Below are 23,568 nucleotides of genomic sequence, written 5' to 3'. Positions count from 1 at the left end.
AAGCCCACGATTTTTTAGTCAACTTACTCCCTTTATATGTGAGATCGTGTCTCAATTTGTCGTATGTATTTACTTGCGTTTTAAAAGCCAGCTTGATATTCACTTCTTAAATATTAGATATTTTTTCACAGTGCGATCGACTGTACGTGAGAATGACTTATTTACTGTTGACCTCTTTACCTTTACCTTTAGCTTGCTTCTTACTTTTTATACATGTGAACATCTTACGGACACTGCGCCCTGAATATCCATTAGCAATTCCTACTTCAACAATTCTGTTAAGTTCCCTTTCCCTATCTTCATTACTCATTTCTATTTTCAAAAGTCTGTGAATCATTGACCGAAAATTAGCCCATTTAGAAGTCCCTGGATGGTATGAATCATTATTTATAATTATATCGGTACAAAAAATGGCTCTGAGCACTATGCGACTTAACTTCTGAGGTCATCAGTCGCCTAGAACTTAGAACTAATTAAACCTAACTAACCTAAGGACATCACACACATCCATGCCCGAGGAAGGATTCGAACCTGCGACCGTAGCGGTCGCTCGGCTCCAGACTGTAGCGCCCAGAACCGCACGGCCACTCCGGCCGGCCTATATCGGTACACTTTGGTTTCCTAAGGATGAAGATTACTACGTGCGCCTCGGGCCGCGCAATTGTGAAATCTAGGTAATTTATTGCACAGTTAACTTCCTATTCTATTGTGAAACTAATGTTTGGACGTAACGCTTTAAAGGAAGCACTCAGACTTGCTAATGCAGCCTCAATCACGTCAAAAATTATAAAAATGTCGTGCACATTACGAAAATATTCAACAATTTTTGGTACCAGGGATGAGCCAGAAGCTAAAAATCCAAATTCCAAATTATTGATAAAAATTTCTGCCAACGCATCCACAAGAGAATTACCCAATGCCATTGCCTTTTCTCGGGTGTAAGATTTGCAATTGAAAATAAAGGAGTGAAAAGAAAGTGAAGTATGCAATAACTCAACAACTTCCGTTGCTTCTCCTACACTAAGTTCTTTATAGTGCAATAAATTGTTGTGAATCATATCAAGTGTAAATAGTTGCCACTATTAAACTTCCAACCCTTGTACTTTGTGTTTCATCATTATGACACGTTCCTTATCACGGGTCGCTGGAAATAAGATAGCACAGTGATTGACATTTTAAAAAAAATTCTATTTAAATTTGTTCGTTGGGTCACTTTCAACGTCTTTAATCCCTCCTTCATCGAAACTACAATACATTTTAGAAATGTAATCGTCATCTGAAACAACGATCTGTGCGTTACCTTTATCCATTTTCGTGATTAATGCTTTCTCATTTTGTAATTTGATGTTATAATTTCCAGTGCCATTCCTGTATCTAGGCCATTTAGTTTGGGACCTATGAACCTTACTGGTTTCTACGGCTATTTCTTTTTGCTTCGATCTTGGAAGCCTAGCATACTCATGTAGTGACTTTACTTCCACGACTGTTTTTTTTTTAATCAGTTGTCCATTCATACGAGGCGGCGTACTATGTTTGAGACCTTTATTTAAAAGATTCATTTCGTCGTCTCTAAAGAAAACGTAGGTAAGATTAAGAATCCTACAGGGTACGGCTCTTAACTCCGGACAAATTTCAGTTTGACTCTCCCGGCATATCAGAGTTCTGCCAGAGGTCGCGATTGGTGTTCTTGGAATCCATAGGCATCTAGCAAACAGTGAGAACCTCATAATGGTCGAGATGTTACGGACAAGTGTGGAGTACAACAGAATAGCACACTGAAATAGTTCAATTCTTCGGGTGCACGAGATCAGCTGTTAACGATATTGTGCCTAAGTATAATGCTTCGGAGAAGTCTAGGGAAGGTTCCGCTAACTCGGCGAGGGAACCTCAATCGCGGAAACGTGTGTCGTGAACTGCGGCGGTCATGGAAATGGCTCAGGTGCTGATTTTGGTGGACGCGGGACAAACGTTGAGGAAATTGGAATTAGTATTGAATGTCAGCGTACGAAGAATACGTAACGTTGACATGTTCTGGTCAAACGACTTCTGGCCCTCGAATAACCTGGATTTGAATCCCCTCGACTACTATGTTTGAAGCGTAGTCGAAGGAATTGCCAATAAGACGAGGCACCCTAATTTCGCATCTCTAGGAACCGTTATCGAAGCAGCATTCGCGAATATAGAAAGCCCTGTATTAAAGAGTGCGTGCGATCGCTTCAGGAGAACATTGAAGGCAGTCATTGTGGCTGAAGGGGGTTACATGGGGTAATGATACTCTTGAAAGATACCGGTACTTATATGTACAAAGACTTTCATTTTCCTTTGTTTTTTGTTTTAATGTATTTGCTTTTTTAAGAAAGTTTCATTTATCCAGATTTAAGCGCCGCACATTGCAGATGAAAAATTACTTTTTTCCTCGTCAGTGCAGTCGCTGCTTCAATAGCAGTAGAAAGCAGAGCACTCGCCTCTTGAAGAACCACTCGTGGTAGTGTTACTATTTACTGCTTTGTGATAAGGTTTTGTTTTTGACATGACTCATCAGTGGTCTCAGTAGGTTGAAGTTTGCTTCCTTTGTTTGGAAAATAGTGATTAAAAACTGTCATAATGATGGGCTTTACATTGCACTCACTCTCAGTCTCAGTCTCTCTCTCTCTCTCTCTCTCTCTCTCCCCTCTCTCTCTCTCTCTCTCTCTCTCTCTCTCTGTCTCTCTCAACGGAATATTTGGACATTGTGCCGAGTGTGCTGTACCATCTTTGTCTATGTCTCATGACAGGTTTTGACTCATAAGGTATTCTGTGATTTATTTGTCATTGACAATTGGAAGCTTATTGTAAAAAACAGATGTAGTATGGTAACGAGTATTTACGATGTTTTCAATATTATAAAAAATATGTCCTGGTTTGTTTCGACTTTTGAATCCAACGTCATCTGGCCCCAAGTTGAAATAGTGGGGTCCTCGAGTCTTCTGCCTTCAGTACTGCATGTGGTGTCTCAAAATAACGTCTTTTGTATATACGACTAACAGAAATTGCACGTGAGGTTCTCTGTATTTCTAGTACTGCTCACTTGTATTAACTTTCCCAAAGATATAGTAAGAACTTATTCTGAAAATATACTTTCATTCAAGATGTTGTAATATTTATACAGGGTGGTCTGAAATTCCCGTTACAAACATCTAGGACATGTAGAGGGTAGTGAGTAGATAACATTTTGAATAGGAACCCATGTGCGGAAATTTATCGTTTCCGTTCTACGACAGTTTCAATGCAGATGATTATCTCATCCACACCCACGTGAGGAATGTACTTAGGCGTGACCCAGTACAATTGTTGCCATCTGTTTGGAATAATACTGATTTGTTCCGTTATTACTTACGCATTTGCAGTACAACTTGCACCTTATGATTTACATTAGTCTACAACAACAAGAACCCAGCATCTACGGCACCACAGTGGCTCGATGTGGCGACCACCAACGTTGTTACACCCATTGTACCTCCGAATCATGTTCTGGAACACTCTCTCCATCCCATCTGGTATCTCTTCAATGTCTTGTGCAGCGGCCAGAATTCGTGCCAGCAGATCTTGGTTTGTCTCCACAGATGTCTCATAAATCCGGCTCTTCATAGGACCCCACAAGAAGTATCCCATAGGGGTTGAATCCGATGATCGTTGCGGCCACCCGGTTGGACCACCACGGCCTATCCATCTTTCACCATACCGTCTGTTGAGATGTTTCCGGACAGCCAGTGAAAAGTTAGGTGGTGCTCCATCATGCTGAAACCAAATTTCCTGACGGACATTCATTGGCACAGCTTCCAAGAACGGGACCATTACGTGTCGTAGGAAGACTAAGTATACGGGACTCGTGAGCTTGAATGGAAGGAGGTATGATCCAATCACATGACCGTCCAGAATATCTGCCCACACTTAATTCCAAACCTGTCATGAAATCCCTGAACATGCGTGGCATGAGGGTTTTCGTCCGCCCAGACATGGTTATTTCGAGCATTCAGAACATAATCCCTTGTGAACCTAAATTCATCTTTGAAGAGAACTCGACTTGGAAACAGGTGCGCGTCGATGCAACGGTGCAGGAACCATGTGCAGAAGGCGACGCTTTGTGGAAAGTTTACTGCACTCATAGCGTGTACCCTTTGTATGGTACGGATGTAATTGTTGCTCATGCAGGACGTCCAAGACGGTACTGTGACTAACAGCCATTTCACGCGCGGTTGTTCGCGAATTCGTTGACGGGCTATCTTCAATGCGACGCAGCACACCTTCTTCAAATTCTGGAGTGCGGCTTCGCCGTAGAGCATCACAGTCCTGCGTCCTCACAGTGAAGGTACCCGTTTCTTGTAGCCGTTGTGTAACTTGGGCAAACAGGTGGTGCTATGAAGTGAAGTGTGACGGTGTGGAAAATGTTCGTGATACAGCTGTTCCGTTACCTCCAGCTTCGCCATACACAAGGAGCATTGTGTATTCCGCAAACGTGTACAGCACCATGTTTCCTCTATCGGTGACGCACAGGTATTGACTCGGTCTCACAGCGAAGCGGACAGTAAGTGACATCTGGGGATCGTTTGACGTAGTACACGTCATCGTGTCTATCCTGTTCCATACCAGGACAGGGAACTCTGAGACGTTTCTCTTGCCCTAAGCAGACGTTGACGAGGTACACATCTGAACTGAAACTGTCGTAGAACGGAAACGATACGATGCCGGACATGGGTTCCTATTCAAAATGTTCTGTGCTCACTACTCTCTACATGTCCTAGAAGTTTGTAACGGGAATTTCCGACCACCCTGTATACAGGGTGTTACAAAAAGGTACGGCCAAACTTTCAGGAAACATTCCTCACACACAAAGAAAGAAAATATGTTATGTGGACATGTGTCCGGAAACGCTTACTCTCCATGTTAGAGCTCATTTTATTAGTTATCTTGAAATCACATTGATCATGGAATGGAAACACACAGCAACAGAAAGTACCAGCGTGACTTCAAACACAATGTTACAGGAAATGTTGAAAATGTCCTCCGTTAGCGAGGATACATGCATCCACCCTCCGTCGCATGGAATCCTTGATGCGCTGATGCAGCCCTGGAGAATGGCGTATTGTATCACAGCCGTCCACAATACGAGCACGAAGAGTCTCTACATTTGGTACCGGGGTTGCGTAGACAAGAGCTTTCAAATGGCCCCATAAATGAAATTCAAGAAGGTTGAGATCAGGAGAGCGTGGAGGCCATGGAATTGGTCCACCTCTACCAATCCATCGGTCACCGAATCTGTTGTTAAGAAGCGTGCGAACACTTCGACTGAAATGTGCAGGAGCTCCATCGTCCATGAACCACATGTTGTGTCGTACTTGTAAAGGCACATGTTCTAGCAGCACAGGTAGAGTATCCCGTATGAAATCATGATAACGTGCTCCATTGAGCGTAGGTGGAAGAACATGGGGCCCAATCAAGACATCACCAAGAATGCCTGCCCAAACGTTCACAGAAAATCTGTGTTGATGACGTGATTGCACAAATGCGTGCGGATTCTCGTCAGCCCACAGATGTTGGTTGTGAAAATTTACAATTTGATTACGTTGGAGTACATACCAAGGAAACTAAAATGAGCTCTAACATGGAAATTAAGCGTTCCGGACACATGTCCACATAACATCTTTTCTTTATTTGTGTGTGAGGAATGTTTCCTGAAAGTTTGGCCGTACCTTTTTGTAACACCTTGTATAAGCTTTTCTAATTTGCATTTTGTGTAAATTTTTCCATAGTTTTCTGATTATGATTACTCGAAATGCGCCATTGATGAAGTTTTTATCGATCAACATGTTTACATGAAATTTGCATATGACAATATTATTAACAGCCACTTACACAATGTGTTCAATATCAGCGTCACAGACATCGACGACATGCTGCAGCTGCAAAACAGACGTGGTTACTAGTTGCTCGCAACAATTCCAGTGGAATTTGAGCAATGTGTTCCTGTATACTGATCTTCAGATTAGGCAGAGATTGAACGTGTCCCTAGTCAGCGCGTTCTTTCAGTTGTCCCCAGAGCGGAAAGTCGCATGGATTCGTATCAGGGGATCTTGCGCGTCATGTATACGGAAAACCTCTAGAGATAATACGTTCATGGAAGTTTCCATTAAGTAGATCTCTCACTGGGGGAGCACGTGAGGTGTTGCTTCATCTTGCATGAAAACAGTGGTTTTCACGTAGGCATGGTCTTCCAAAGCAGGAATCACATATTGTACGAGGTCTCGATAACGTGCAAACATCTCGGCAGAACTGACAGGTCGCCTGGATGTATTCGGTTCCGTTCAGTTCGGTTGTGTGAGGGAGTAGACCAAACAGCGAGGTCATCCGTCTCATCGGATTAGGGAAGGGAGTCGGCCGTGCCCTTTCAAAGGAACCATCCCGGCATTTGCCTAGAGTGATTTAGGGAAATCACGGAAAACATAAATCGGGGTGGCCGAACTCCCAAATGCGAGTTAAGTGTGCTAACCACTGCGCCACATCCCTCGGTCTGGATGTATTCCCTTCAAAGAAGAGTGGGCCGACAACAAAGGTGCCTGTGAATCGACACCACGCAGACACAAACGGCGATTGCAGTGGCTTTTCGTGCACAAAATGTCGTTTAACAGTACCCCAAATTTTGGCAGTTCTGCGTATTCACTGCATCCTGAAGTGTAAAATGTGCGCCGTCACTCCACAGAATATAGCCCGCCACAGGTCATCTACTTCGGTCCGTGCCAGAAACTGAAGAACAAATTCGGAACGTTGCTGCTGATCATGAGGTTACAGTTGCTCCAAAGTCTGGGCCTTGTACGGATACCAGTGTGAAATAGACCGCAAAACTTTCCGTACTGTTGACTATTGGATATAAAGTCTCGTGACACTGCACGATCAATAGCGCTACCCAGAGCACGTGCTGCATGGTCAGTTAAAGCAATAGCAATCTCATCAATAACGCCAACCGGACCAGGAAGCCGTCTTCCTCCAGATGCCACACCAAGCTCACCCGCGTTTTCAAATTTCATTAGCATGTTCTTTAACCCTTTATGATCTGACGGGACTTCAGATTCCCATTTAATAAAAATGAGTGTAAAACATTCTTCGTCATTTGAATTGCCTTGGAAATGTAGCGCGCCACTTATTCTTGCTTTGGTACAATGTTAACATATCGCAGTTCTCTCATGGATGTGTTACCTGTGACACCAAAGCAATCTGAATTTCAGCACGCGCAGAGAGGTCACAGTTCCTAGTGATAGACGTTAAATCATCGAGTAGAACAGAAGTGATACCTGGCGCTCCGCAAGGTAGTGTCATAGGCCCTCTGCCGTTCCTGCTTCGCATGAATGATCTAGGTGATAATCTGAGCAGCCCTCTTTCATTGTTTGCAGATGATGCTGTAATTTAACGTCATCACACGATCAATTCCAATTGCAAAATGATCTAGAGAGAATTTCTGTATGGTGCGAAAAGTGGCAATTGGCACTAAACAAAGGAAAGTGCTAGGTCATCCACATGGGTTCTAAAAGACATCCGATAAATTTTGGGTATACGATAAATAGCACAAATGTAAGGGCTGTCAGTTCGACTAAATACATAGGAATTACAATTAGGAACAACTAAAATTTGAAAGACCACATAGATAATATTGTGGGGAAGGCGAAACAAAGACTGCGCTTTGTTGGCAGAACACTTAGAAGATGCGACAAACCCACTAAAGAGACAGCCTACATTACACTTGTCCGTCCTCTGCTGGAATATTGCTGCGCGGTATGGGATCCTTACCGCAGGATTGACGGAGGACACGGAAAAAGTGCGAACTACAGCAGCCCGTTTCGTGTTATAGCGCTATAGGGGTGAGAGTGTCACTGATATGATATGCGAGTTGGAGTGGCAGTCACTGAAACAAAGGCGATTTTCTTTGCGGCGAGATCTGTTTACGAAAATTCAATCACCAACTTTCTCTTCCGAATGCGAAAATATTTTATTGATGCCCACCTACGTAGGGAGAAATGATCGTCATAGTAAAATAAGAGAGATCAGAGCTCGAACGGAAAGATTTAGGTGTTCCTTTTCCCCACGGGCCATTCGAGTGTGGAATGACAGAGAGGTGGTATGAAAATGGTTCCATGAACCCTCTGCCAAGCACTTAAGGGTGAATTGCAGAGTAACCATGTAGATGTAAATGTAGATGTAGATTTGGTTGTATGCAGTTACAGGGTGATCGTACAATTTTTATTATGTGAAATTCCTGTGAGAATCCGATCTTCATAATTTTTTCCTGTTACTCAGTAAGACAATTTATGCTAATAATTGGCTAGAAGCAAAATATGTTATAAATTCTTAGAATAAATTTGTAAAGATAATTTGGTAATTGTAAGTCCCATCAGGCCTATAGACATGTGTTTTGGCATGATAGGCTATGGCGATAATGTTGAAAGATCAAGAGATACTAGAGTTACTCCTGGAGGATTTTCCATCTGACATCGTTACACCTGATGAGGAAAGTAGTGATTCTGATACAGAACAAGTTTTAGAAAAATTCGAACTCAACAATGTACAAGTGCAAAGAACAAAAAATTATGCCACACCAGTCGACAATACAATGTTACCACTTGTTCTCAACAAGCTGAAGAAATACCTTTTGAAGACGGTAGTGATATTGAAACTGACCCAACAGACGACGAACAAGAAAGCAACAATGTACCAGCACAACAAGAGGGAAATAACAAAAAGCAAGCTGCTTGTCGCAAAGACAATAGACTCTCCCTCCGTTGAAAATAAAGAAATGCCGAAATTGTGAATCGCAGTCTAAAAGTTTCTCGCAAGTTTAGGAGACAAAACTCTGTAACACTTGTGAATTCATACTTTATATACTCAGATTTCAATGGACGAATATCTTTCCTTCAGCTCAAACGTGTGGTAACTCAGGAGCTTCTGACGAAAGGTAAAACAATTTTGAATAAAAGAGGAAGACCAAGGCAAGAAATATCTTCCAGCTCTTTGCTGAATAAAACAAGGAAGAAAGGTTTTCACCTCTAAATGAAATTCGAATCCAAAGTCTCGGCGCTCGTTGACCAAATTTCGTTGCACATCATGCTAGATGTGAAAACTGCGCTATTCATAATATAGAGTCGAAGCCTCATTCTAAATGTTCTCATTGTAAAGTACTTTTTTTTGTTAATGAAAGAAAAAACTGCTTTTATGAGTACCACTTTTCATGAAGTAATGTTTCTTACTGTCTGTAACATTGTGACCTGACGGGACTCTCAAGTCGCTTTTTGAAAAAAATTAATAAAATTCGCATAATATTATTTGACCTGGTTTTTCTTTATGCCAGACCTATTTCCTAATAACTATAATGCCACAGAAAAATTTCGAAATGTCAAAGCCAAAAATAAAAAATAAATAAATAAATAAAATAATTCAGGCTATAAAGGGTTAAACAATTTAGTGACATCGGGTGTCTGCTAATACCTTTCAGTCGACGATACTATCTCAATGCAGCACTGTAATTGCTGCCGTTAACATAAAACAGTTTCACTAAGAGCGCACGGTCTCTCCTCTCGATAGCCACGCTACTCATTCAAATTATTGCTTCTCAAATGACAGTACGGAAGTCATACCACCATAGAAACAGTGTAGCCACGCTACTCATTCAAATTATTGCTTCTCAAATGACAGTACGGAAGTCATACCGCCATAGAAACAGTGTATAGCATCAGATTTGGATCCGTGGGCACAACTGGAACTAATTTGTTTTCAGACGTATAGCGATTCCGCGTTAAAGCATAAGCGTATCTACTAAGTTTCGTGCCATACGATGATTACAGCCCACAGCAGACCTCCGTGAGTAGCTGCACTTTAATAATGACCATACGGCACTTTTGTAAATGATTTAATCTCCACAGCATTGCATCGTCACGAAATAAAACTCAGAAGTTATTCATACTACCACCGCAGCGGTATGATAAACATATCCATACCCTGAACTACATCTACATCTACATCCATAGTGCGCAAGCCACCTTACGGTGTGTGGCGGAGAGTACTTTGAGTACCTCTATCGGTTCTCCCCTCTATTCCAGTCTCGTATTGTTCGTGGAATGAAAGATTATCGGTATGCCTCTGTGTGGGCTCTAATCTCTCTGATTTTATCCTGATGGTCTCTTCGCGAGATATACCTAGGAGGGAGCAATATACTGCTTGACTCCTCGGTGAAGGTGTGTTCTCGAAACTTCAACAAAAGCCCGTACCGAGCTACTGAGCGTCTCTCTTGCAGAGTCTTCCACTGGAGTTTATCTATCATCTCCGTAACGCTTTCGCGATTACTAAATGATCCTGTAACGAAGCGCGGTGCTCTTCGTTGGATCTCCTCTATCTCTTCTATCAAGCCTATCTGGTACGGTTCCCACAGTATTCAAGCAGAAAGCGAACAAGTGTACTGTAACCTACTTCCTTTGTTTTCGGATTGCATTTCCTTAGGATTCTTCCAATGAATCTCAGTCTGGCATCTGCTTTACCGACGATTAATTTCATATGGTCATTCCATTTTAAATCACTCCTAATCCCTACTCCCAGATAATTTATGGAATTAACTGCTTCCAGTTGCTGAACTGCTATATTGTAGCTAAATGATAAAGGATCTTTCTTTCTATGTATTCGCAGCACATTACACTTGCCCACATTGAGATTCAATTGCCATTCCCTGCACCATGCGTCAATTCGTTTTCAGATCCTCCTTCATTTGAGTACAATTTACCATTGTTACAACCTCTCGATATACAACAGCATCATCCGCAAAAAGCCTCAGTGAATTTTCGATGTTATCCACAAGATCATTTATGTATATTGTGAATAGCAACGGTCGTACGACACTCCCCTGCGGCACGCCTGAAATCACTCTTAGACTTCTCTCCATTGAGAATGACATGCTGCGTTCTGTTATCTAGGAACTCTTCAATCCAATCACACAATTGGTCTGATAGTCCATATGCTCTTACTTTGTTCATTGAACGACTGTGGGGAATTGTATCAAACGCCTTGCGGAAGTCAAGAAACATGGCATCTACCTGGGAAACCGTGTCTATGGCCCTCTGAGTCTCGTGGACGAATAGCGCGAGCTGGGTTTCACACGAACGTCTTTTTCGAAACCCATGCTGATTCCCTCAGAGTAGATTTCTAGTCTCCAGAAAAGTCATTATACTCGAACATAATACGTGTTCCAAAATTCTAAAATGATCGATGTTAGAGATATAGGTCTATAGTTCTGCACATCTGTTCGACATCCCTTCTTGGAAACGGAGATGACCTGTGCCTTTTTCCAATCCTTTGGAACGCTACGCTCTTCTACAGACCTACGGTACACCGCTGCAAGAAGGGGGGCGATTTCCTTCACGTACTCTGTGTAAACCTGTAGGTTACCACAAAGTTACTGGTCTGTGGAGATGGATAAAGCTTAAATCAACGAGTGTTAACGAAGTAAACACCAAGAAATTAATGTACATAGACATCAAATCATTTCCAGCACTCAAAACAAGAACGCTTGCCTAAATTATCTAATTGTCTCCAACGGCGGATGATAACCTACAGCGTTCCCTCGCATTCATGTGGAATTTATAGGAATCCACCAATTTCGTAGTTGTGGAATGAATTTTATGAAAATAAAGAAGGAGTAGTAGACTGACTTACGATTATTCACTCCTGATTTGATGATTTTAAATACGAAGTATTTCTTGAAATGTTATTTTGTAACAATAATAATGTGAGATAGTTTTCTCAACATTGGCAGCATTCTGTGTCCGCTGGCTGCCTCACCGATCGACAGGATATGGTCTGTTGTCTTATTGCGGTTATAAGTGGTAGTTATCTGGACTGCTGACGATCTCAAGTGTTACAAAGTGAGCGACTAATCTCTCTCTCTCTCTCTCTCTCTCTCTCTCTCTCTCTCTCTCTCTCTCTCTCTTCCTCCCCCCCCCCCCCCCCCCCTCAGTCTTTCTGTCTCTCATTTACGAGATGCGTGGTACGTTCCTGTCCTGGCAATTGCTAGTGGTTAATGCGTGTTGAGTCCCTTCGGTTACCAACATCTGCGTTGGATGTGGCCGGCGTCGTCCGCGGTACTTTCCCGGCAATGAAGTTGTGCTGAGCAAGTTGGCTGCATCTGGCAGCATCCGACCTTCGTGCCAGTGAGATCTCAGGCGTCTGGGATTTCGCGTGGGCCCAGGGGCAGTGGCAGCGGTGTCACAAGGCTCAAAGCTGACAATTTTGGAGAGTTGCATCTGAACACGGATACACTGATATATACGTTTCTGCATCGCACTCTTTGCTTTTAACCCTACTGCTAGCAAGATCATGTTTCACCATTCAATCACCAGGAGGGTACCAGTTGAACATAGCAAAAAATTTTGTTGTCCATGCTTACATTCAGAAGTACAGCTTAAGAATATCAAAAATCACAATAACAACAAAGAACCGTTACGAATATTCTTTGTTGTCACTGCTTTCCTAGCGTAACAATTAAAGTCCAAGTACAGAACGGCAGCAATATTGATGAAAATATAACTTATTGTTTCTGCATGCAGCAGCAAGGATATAAATGAAATTATATTTGCTAAAAATTTCATAGCAAACCATACCATGGAGGTAGCAAGGAAAGCCCACTTGAATCATGGAATATAAAATATTAAGTGAAAAACACTAATGGGTATGTAACGAACAAATACACAGGCTTTCAGATTGTAAGCAGAAGTGAAAGTATAAATACATGTGAATACGGTAACTTGTGTAATTCCTTTACCTCCATTGGTAATGGAAGGGTTAAATAAAGTGCGTTTCATCTACCATTCCTATCCTATGCTGTGAATAGTTTTGAGATTGGAATTTATCGACGTTTGTGAATGACTTCATATCTCTCTTTATTTACAAGTCTACTCTAAGCAGTCTTGTAGTGACGTTATTGTTTCAACACAGTATGGAGCCAATTTTTAACACCGGTGGTGTTAACTGCTTACAGTGTACATTTAGCAATGTGTTGTGAGTGTATATACTAGGATTTTTCTGTCGTTTTTTACGAGTCTTCTGGGGGCTGTCCTAGAGTGATGTCTTGAACTAATAGTGCAGGGATAAAGTATACTTGGTACGTATTTGTTGCAGTGTGTTATTTATTCAACAAAGGATATGCGTTTATTTGCTAAAATATGTTGTTTGAGTTGTTTAATGTGCTATTTCAATGTGTTTTATAAATATCATACTTAATTTACACATACCTTAGAATGGAAATACGGAGAAAATCGGTCAAAAATTGTAAATATCAATGGCATGTCCTCATACTGCTTACAGAAAATGTCACGACATGGTTAATTCATAGTAATTCAGTAGCTCCCCAATCACGCACTCTAATGTCAAAATGTCTTACGTAATCAATTATGTTAATATTTCCCGCCGTTTAGCAGAATATTCTATGATGTCATTAAATTACAGTAATTCAGCCACTCCCCGTAAGTGTAACGTGTCTTATGTCATAAATATTGTTCTTCTATCCCACTACTTGCAAAATATGTGACGACATCATTAAATGAAAGTAATTCAGTCTCAGCTCAATCACAAATGCCAAAGTGTCTTACCTCGTAAATTATGGTAATATTTATTGCCATTTTTAGGTAGACCAATTTTACTGCTGGTAACCCTCTCACTGCAGCGAGCAGATCTAAAATGTCGAAACTCACCCAATCGCCCTAGTGAGAGGGGTTTCCCACCATTTTAATGTGTTATTACTGGCCATCCTCGATGTGGGAGAGAGTTGTATTTCCCGCCTTTTCTGAGTCATTCTATTGGTGTAGATCAGCTGGGAGGGGGACGTTGATCTCGTCTTACATCTTTATGCGACTTAGAACTATCACAGTGGGTGGGTGACCTTTATTTTTATATCACACATTTGCCCAAGATGCATTGCCAGGGTATCAGATTACACCCTGACCCTGAATGCACCACACAAAAGTGCCTGACGGTTTGGGCAGGACACGTGACGTGTATAGACTACATCCTGACCTAGAAAGTACCTCACGACAGACGTGGGCAGTGGGGGTGTATTCCCTCCAGATAAGTTAGGTATGTGAGTTCTTACTGGTACTCCTATACCACTGACATGCATCTCTTTAGCTGTGTTAAGAGATCGATTTTTTGACAGCATACATTCTTCCAACAGTGTCAGATGTCTTTAGCAGCTTGGAGGAATTAGCGTCACAGTGGTAGGTAGAGTTTTCTACTAATTTCTATTGCTGACAGGAATTTCTTCCCGACGCTGACGTGTAAAGTCGCTCGATAGTGTTTCCTAGAAGTTGCTTCAGGCCTTAGTGATTTTTTACGTGTATAAAATCCTTCATAGACACCCCCCCCCCCCCTCCCCCCCCCCCTACCGCTTTATTTCCTCTTATCCACGAAGTAAGCACCTTGAGAGTGATCTTAAAGTCCATATAATTGATAGACTATTTAGAGTGGATGCGTTTACACGTCTTTGTCATTTGCATACATGGAATCTTGTACCATGTCTGACAAAGGAGATATGTTATCCAATTTATCCGTAGCCTTCTTTGCCATCATTGTCACACTGAAATTCTTATTATGTAGAAATTATTTAATGGTATACGTTAAGTGGTAATCTCTTCTCATAATGCATAACTTCCTCATCCAAGTTTTACCACAGACTGTGTCCTAAACCACCATAAACCAGTGATTTTTGGGCGATAGTTGATCAGTCCACTACCTTTATCCCGGTTCTAGAACCAAAAGGAAAGATTAGCGATTAATGACTGTCTAGTTATTTCGGTGTTTTGACCATTAATTTTCATGCCTTCATTCTCATTGGAGGATATTTAGTGTAAAAAGAATAAGCTCAAATTAACGTGCACTTGAAACTTTGTTGGCAGTTGTGTTTGTTAGTTGGAACTGACGATTTGTGATGCGATACTTTTTCACATAAGAATTAATGGTAAATTATTCCAATGGGTGAGAGGGCCTGTAGGGAGTGACACTGACCTAGATATTGTTCTACGCTTACTATAATCTGTCCCTCGTATCGTATCACCTGCTGCCACAACTATGGAGGGCCGTTACGCAGAAAAGACGTAACAAAATAACATTTAGTTTGCCTGACTTCATAAGCAGTTAATTGCACGAATGAAATCGAATGGCTTGTGTTCTGAGTGATTTGAACTGGTTCGGTAGCAGAGAAGTGCATTAAGCGCTGCGTGAGGAATTCTGCTCATTAGGCGGCTACCGAGTGGATTTTTTTGGTTGCTGTGTGCGTGGTTGCCGCTGCCTTTGCGTCTAGGTTTCGAGTCGTCTATCTTAATCTCACAAGAAATAATTCCCTACTTGGCGACTTATCGTTGAACCGTTCAAAATATCACTTACCATATCCGTATTTAGACATTTCTCCTTTTATTCCTCACAGAGGACATGGGCTTTGGTTAGCTTCGGTACAACTGGCTTGTTTCATGTATTCTGCCCACCAATCCTCGAAATTCCATTCTTTTTCCTTCCCTTAACCAATTTTACTTTTGGTAAATGCAGGAGTGTTCCACATGCCGTGTACCGTAAAACTTGACAACATTATGGCACTTTCAGGAGTATTTTTCCCATAACTTCAGACAAATACGTACTGCAACATTTAATTACCATATTTATTGAATTTTATAACGTTTATCATTTAATTCTGATAGTAATAAAGTGTTTATACGCAGTGAGGTATTCGTAAAATGTAATATTAACTGTCACAAAATTAACCTCCCCCCCACCCAAGCTCAGTGAAACACAGTGTCATGAAGTCTAAGGCACGGAAAGTAGAGTTAAATTCATTTGTCACAAAGACAGAGTGAACTAGTGTTTCTTTATGACACAAAAGTACTACTTTATTACCAGTTTTATGAGTTTTGTTTCTACATACACAGAAACACATTTGCCCAAAAATTTAAAAATTTGGTGAGGTTAGTTTTTCTAATTTTCTTAACATCCAAATAATTATAGATCTATCTTCACTGAAAAAAATAAGAATAGGAAAACTAATCTGCATTAAACAAGGTAATTAAACATAAGTTTACAAACTTATTTACGCATCAGATCAGAAGAAATATATGAGTAAAAAACGGTTACAATACTTACAAGTAAGGAAGTATCCTCTAAGCAAGGTAATTAATTCTAGCTGTGAGACACTTACATAGTAATTCAGCTGTATGAGAAAAAGACAATCATGACATTTAATACAATATTTAGAGCAACTGCATGTTATATTTAGAATAAAGTGATAATCCGAAATAAAACTTCCTCTTTTTTACTAATCCACTCTCACATGTTCCTAATTGAATTAATAAAACTTGTTTTCTACCGTTTCAGTTGTCACACTTGTTTCTGCAGGTAAGTGTGCTGCCACAAAGCTACCCCTATAATCTACGAAAGTATTCTCTCGCTTTTCAATGCCAGAAAAAAATTGTAAAATTTGAATTTTATATAGAATGATATGCACATGTAACTTATTAACATGAACTTACCATCAGTTAGACAGCTCTTCAAAATTATTGACAGTAACAAGAAGTTTCCAAGAAATGTGCTGATATGTTTTTCCACTTACAAACAAATTGCCCTTGGTACCAGCTGAAGTGTAATGCACATCCTTGTAGCTACCGTCACTAATCGCAACACTGAGCAAGAACACGCTGCAGCAGAGCTATATGTTGAATGTTTACTCGAATTAGATTATTTAAAACTATAAATCCAGAGCAAATGGTTCAAATGGCTCTGAGCACTATGGGACTTAACAGCTGAGGTCATCAGTCCCGTAGAACTTAAAACTACTTAAACCTAACTAACCTAAGGACATCACACACATCCGTACCCGAGGCAGGATTCGAACCTATGACCGTAGCGGTCGCGCGGTTCCAGACTGAAGTGCCTAGAACCGCTCGGCCACCACGGCCGGCAAATCCAAAGCACACTGTTGTGACGAAGCAATACATGAGTCACACAGCCCCCAGTTTTACGATATTTAATAAGTAAAATTTCACATCAGGATCTCCAGTCATTTCATAACGTACTGTGTAGGAGCAGGCAACGGCCTTGCCGCAGTGGATACACCGGTTCCCGTGAGATCACCGAAGTTAAGCGCTGTCGGGCATGGTCGGCACTTGGATGGGTGACCATCCAGCCCACCATGCGCTGTTGCCATTTTTCGGGGTGCACTCAGCCTCGTGATGCCAATTGAGGAGCTACTCGACCGAATAGTAGTGGCTTCGGTCAAGAATACCATCATAAGTGTCCAAGGAATAGAAAAGCAACTGGAATCACTCAACAGAGGAAAGTCCACTGGACCTGACGGGATACCAATTCGATTCTACACAGAGTACGCGAAAGAACTTGCCCCCCTTCTAACAACCGTGTACCGCAAGTCTCTAGAGGAGCGGAAGGTTCCAAATGATTGGAAAAGAGCACAGGTAGTCCCAGTCTTCAAGAAGGGTCGTCGAGTAGATGCGCAAAACTATAGACCTATATCTCTGACATCGATCTGTTGTAGAATTTTAGAACATGTTTTTTGCTCGAGTATCATGTCGTTTTTGGAAACCCAGAATCTGCTCTGTAGGAATCAACATGGATTCCGGAAACAGCGATCATGTGAGACCCAACTCGCTTTATTTGTTCAAGAGACCCAGAAAATATTAGATACAGGCTCCCAGGTAGATGCTGTTTTCCTTGACTTCCGGAAGGCGTTCGATACTGTTCCGCACTGTCGCCTGATAAACAAAGTAAGAGCCTACGGAATATTAGACCAACTGTTTGGCTGCATTGAAGAATTTTTAGCAAACAGAATACAGCATGTTGTTATCAATGGAGAGACATCTACAGACGTTAAAGTAACCTCTGGCGTGCCACAGGGGAGTGTTATGGGACCATTACTTTTCACAATATATATATAAATGACCTAGTAGATAGTGTCGGAAGTTCCGTGCGGCTTTTCGCGGATGATGCTGTAGTATACAGAGAAGTTGCAGCATTAGAAAATTGCAGCGAAGTGCAGGAACATCTACAGCGAATAGGCACTTGGTGCAGGGAGTGGCAACTGACCATTAACATAGACAAATGTAATGTATTGCGAATACATAGAAAGAAGGAGCGTCTACTGTATGATTACATGATAGCGGAACAAACACTGGTAGCAGTTACTTCTGTAAAATACTGGGAGTATGCGTGCGGAACGATTTCAAGTGGAATGATCATATAAAATTAATTGTTGGTAACGCGCGTACTAGGTTGAGATTCATTGGGAGAGTCCTTAGAAAATGTAGGCCATCAACAAAGGAGGTGGCTTACAAAACACTCGTTCGACATTGCTCATCAGTGTGGGATCCGTACCAGATCGGGTTGACGGAAGAGATAGAGAAGATCCAAGGAAGAGCGGCGCGTTTCGTCACAGGGTTATTTGGTAACCGTGATAGCGTTACGGTGATGTTTAGCAAACTCAAGTGGCAGACTCTGCAAGAGAGGCGCTCTGCATCGCGGTGTAGCTTGCTCGCCAGGTTTCGAGAGGGTGCGTTTCTGGATGAGGTACCGAATATATTGCTTCCCTCTACTTATACCTCCCGAGGAGATGACGAATGTAAAATTAGAGAGATTCGAGCGCGCACGGAGGCTTTCAGACAGTCGTTCTTCGCGCGAACCATACGCGACTGGAACCCAAAAGGGAGGTAATGACAGTGGCACGTAAAGTGCCCTCCGCCACACACCGTTGGGTGGCTTGCGGAGTGTAAATGCAGATGTAGATGTAGATAACGACCGGGAGAGCGCTGTGCTGACCCCACGACACTCCTATCAGCATCCTCCTCTGAGGATGACACGGCGATCGGATGGTCCCAGTAGGCCACACGTGGCCTGAAGACGGAGTACTGTGTAGGAGCAAGTTAACCTCACTTTAAATGTTCCAAATGCTATTGTCTTCAAACTGCACACATTTTTCTATGCGGGAACGAATTCAGTCTGGCCACTTTCCTGCAATTCTGCTCAGGCCAGCGGAAACGTGAAACGCTTGCGAATGCTAACATTACCCCACGTCCGAAGGTCCGTGTCTTGTCCACACATTACATTGTGTACCATTTGTATTCCGAGATAACTCACCGAGCAGACAACTTACAAGGGGAAGGCCTCAGACACGGCCAACCGATTCGGCTCAAATTTGGCAGGTCGCTTGTGTACAACCTAAAACGAAGGAATCTAAGATATTATGGGTCAACACCACTGCGTTTTTGAGAAAATCATTCCTAAAGGTTGTGACGAGCAATCGACTCAAAATTGGCGGGATCGATAGATAATTGTAAATAGAGCATTTTTTATCATCAGGTGTGGGGTCCGAAAAAGCATACTTTCCCAGAAACCGAGGTAAGAAACTTTTACAGCTGCCGCTTCTGTACCCACATGGTAAACGTTTTTCGCCGACGACACCGATAGCGCAACGGGCCGGCACGGTAGCTAAGTGTGTTCGGTCAGAAAGGTGGTTGACCTCTGTAATAAAAAACGATCAAAAAAAAGAAGTAGTCCATGGTAACTGGCTGGGAATCGGAGAACCCGGGTTCGAATCTCGAAGAAACCTAGCGGATTTCCTCTTTTCGTTTGTATTTTCCATATCTCAATTGACCTGGAGTAACATTTTAATTGTTTACTATCCCAAGAGGTTTGAGAAATTTATTTGCCTACCTTATTATTATCATTCCTTATTGATTTACTTACCTTATTAATCGTTCGATCCCTATCAATCGAGATATGGAAACATACAAACGAAAAGAATAACATCCGCTAGGTTTCTTCGAGATTCGAACACGGTTTTTTTCCGATTCCCAGCCAGTTACCTTGGCCGTTGCGCTATCGGCGCTGTCGGCGAAAAGCGTTTACCATGGGGGTAGAGAAGGGGCAGTTGTAAAAGTTTCTTTCCTCGATTTCTGGAAAAGTATGTGTTTGCGGACTTCACACCTGATTATGAAGAATGCTCTATTTACAATTATCTATCGATCACTCCAATTTTTAGTCGATTGCTCGTCATAACCATTAGGGGTGATTTTCTCAAAATTGCGAGAGTGTTGACCCAAAATATTTTAGATTCCTTCGTTTTAGGTTGTACACAAGCGACCTGCCAAATTTGAGCCAAATCCGTTGGCCGTGTCTGAGGAACATTACAGCCTCCGCCACACCGGGATGATAGCTTGAGCTGTGCAGATGGGGATTTGGATCAAGGGGTGAAGACCTACGATGTTTCATAAACGTTCTCTGGCCAGTGCTTCGTTTTCATTCCACTGCCAGTAATGCCGCCGTAATCCGGGTCTACAACGGTCTCGGCCGCACTGAAGACTTTACGCCCTTGTAGCGCAGCCGCCTTGGCTTCCCGGCAATTGGCTCCAGGGCAGATCCACATTCTCAGTTGTCGTGTGTCTCACAGCCGCCTGAGCGTCGTAACTGCTCCTCAGAGCGAGGACCTTAACAGGAAATTACGGCCCTGTACTGGAACACGGACTGCGAGCGTTGCCGCAATTTCCACCTTTACGCCTAGGGTTATAGCGCAGTCCTCGAGTAGTGAAACTTGAATGGCCCTGACAATAGTAGAATTACAAGGTTAATTCGTTTGCGGTACAGTCGTGACTGTGAGTGACGGCATAACGCTCGATAATTTATTGAAGTGAGGCGTTTAAAGGGCAGACCTCTCAGTTGTAATTTGCCCCTTTGAACCGATTCATTAGCGTGGTCGACAATTATAGCCAGATTTCACTGCTCCGCGCCTACGCAAATGCGAAATAGCCTCATAATGTCTCCTCTGAGCTTGCTTAATATCGAGATGTAATCAAAACGATTCAAAAACGGCTTCATCCATACAGAAGAAAACGTAGGCAAATTTGTATTATCTGTGCACACTATTCAGAACGCATATGATGAAAAAATAATTTACAAGCATGCTAACTCCAACTTTTATCCACTGGCGCATTTAAAGAGCTGTTGAGTGTCTTACAGAAATAGATGTACAGGTATTTCGTCCTGATTGACAGACAAAGCAATATTCAGCTTCAGGTTTTTTATTCATAATAGCCAAACTTGTGGTTAATTACTATATCTAGCATCTATATCCCTTTGTGAACTGCACAATCTCACCATTTTGTTTGTGTCCTGCTTATGCATTTTCGTATAACAACAAACTTTTAATTTAAATGCAATGGGTAGTGTGATGTGATGTCGAGTGTATGATAGGCAAGATCTGCGATACAAGAGTTATTGATTGTGAAAAGATCGTAGGAGCCACACGCATGTGATATAACATCTCCAAAGTTGAGAAGACCTGGGCTCTTCACTTGTCGATGTGCGATTGTACGTCGATTAGTGAAAAACAGCTGTCGGCAGAGTCAACATGTAATGGTTGTGATGTTACTGAGCTGGTTATTTTGATACTGCTCCTTCGTAACGCTGAAGTTCCGTAGTCTTGTTAACTGAAATTGGCTAAAGATGTAACCGAATTGTTATTGAAGGGCATGAGTGCGTTAATTTAAATTTGAGATTACTTCACATTTATTAGCGCCAAAACACATAATAAGGAGTTTAACAGTTCAAATAAGTCGCGTCATTAACTACACTAGATTAACTTGCAACAGTGGTAATTTATTCAATACACATTTCCATAGCGAATCGTCACGAAACACCATTTGAAATAAAACTGATCGTAATAAATAGTTCTCAGAGTTGGTTACTGAGTATTTACTAACACAGTGACACAGAGAAGTGATGTGGATGACTGCAACCGGACTGTTCAAATAAGTTCATAAAACATTTACACTGATGAAGTGTAACAATCATATCTGCACATATAAGTGAAGTTGACATTCAAATTTTGATCCAACGAGTGCAACTCGAGAATATCTATCTTGAAATATTAACATGAATGTTGCTAATCGTGGACTTCTGTACATAGGTGTACACCTCTTGAGTACGGCAAATTGAAAGATCACTAAAGATACTACTCGTAACACAAGTTACTAAGTGATGTTATCGTACCGAATCATTCCCGGAGACTGACTGGAACTGTGATATGCTGATTCTGTATGTGGAGGAGTGAAAGGAAAATTAGTGAAATCAGCTAAATACATTTTATTATAGGTTGAATGAATTAGTAATGATATTCTAGTGAGTAGTAATTTGGTTTAACTAGATTTTAGGTAACCATAAATCTAATAAAATTCGATTTCTGTTTTGTTGTTACAATGTATAGCTGTGAATTTCACAGGACCATAATTTGCCTACTTTGTTTAATTTCTTAATTAACACATTCTTTCAATGGGCTGGGTGGCGCTCGTGGAGAGCGCCCCTGGTCGGAGAGGGTGGCATCAGGGTGGATGATACGCCTTGAAGCATAGTAGGTCATCTCTTGATGGTGGTCCGCTGCCAGCAGTCTCTAAGCGGGCAAAGACTAACTTCAGTGCTAAGAAATATGACCCCAAATCGTTCCCCTCCCTGGCCACACCATGGGAGGAACGCCAGGCTAAGGATGGCAGTGAAGTTTGTTCGCCCCAGTACGTCGTATGTACGAGAGTTCATGGGGAATCTTTCATGTTCATGTAGCCTCAGTGTTTTGTGGAGCATTTGGAGGACAAGTTTGGGGAGGTGGAGGGCTTGTCCAAAATGCACTCTGGGTCAGTCTTGATAAAAACAGCCCAGTCACGCGCATTACTCGCTTGTGACAAGTTGGGGGATGTTTCTGTTACCATCACGCCCCATAAGAGCTTAAATATGATCCAGGGTATTATATTCCACAGGGACCTTCTTTTGCAGTCTGACAACGAGGTGCACACACATTTAGAGCGTCGGGGTGTTCATTTCGTCCGGCGCGTCCATTGGGGTCCAAGGGATAATCAGGTTGCCACTGGTGCCTTCTTCTTGGCCTTCGAGGGTGACACATTGCCTGAGAAGGTCAAGGTGATGGTCTACCGCTGTGACGTCAAGCCTTGTACCCCTCCCCCAATTAGGTGCTTTAAGTGCTGGAAGTTCAGCCATATGTCTTCCTGCTGTACTTCCAGCAATTCATGTCGAGATTGTGGACGCCCATCACATTCCAATACTCCATATGCCCCGCCACCCATCTGTGTCAACTGTGGAAAGCATCATTCACCTTGCTCACCAGACTGCAGGATTTTACAGAAAGAGAGAAACATAATGGAATATAAGACCCTGGACCGACTGACCTACATGGAGGCTAAGAGGAAACTTGAGCGCCTACATCTTGTGGCTATCACCTCCTCTTACGCCACCGTTACGAGAACAGTTGCCACCCCATCAGTTCCTCACATTCCTGTCGCCTCTCAAAACCAGACGACTACACCTTGAAACGTCCCCTTAGAACAATTTATGCATGACTGTGCTTATACTGACACACAATATTTTTAGCGCAACGCAATCTGACTATCAAAGATCCCTGCAAAAGAATGGCCCTGACTAACATTAAACTATACCTTTCACAAATCACTT

At 42.1% G+C, this 23,568-nt stretch overlaps 1 pseudogene; it reads left to right on the top strand.

The window, feature by feature from the left end:
* Positions 1–17,132: 17,132 nt before the first annotated feature.
* Positions 17,133–17,250, top strand: LOC124723644 (annotated as a pseudogene).
* The last annotated feature ends 6,318 nt before the right edge of the window (positions 17,251–23,568 follow it).

The sequence above is a fragment of the Schistocerca piceifrons genome, chromosome X, assembly GCF_021461385.2.
Source record: "Schistocerca piceifrons isolate TAMUIC-IGC-003096 chromosome X, iqSchPice1.1, whole genome shotgun sequence".
Taxonomy (NCBI): domain Eukaryota; kingdom Metazoa; phylum Arthropoda; class Insecta; order Orthoptera; family Acrididae; genus Schistocerca; species Schistocerca piceifrons.
This window is presented reverse-complemented; position numbering and strand designations above follow the sequence as displayed.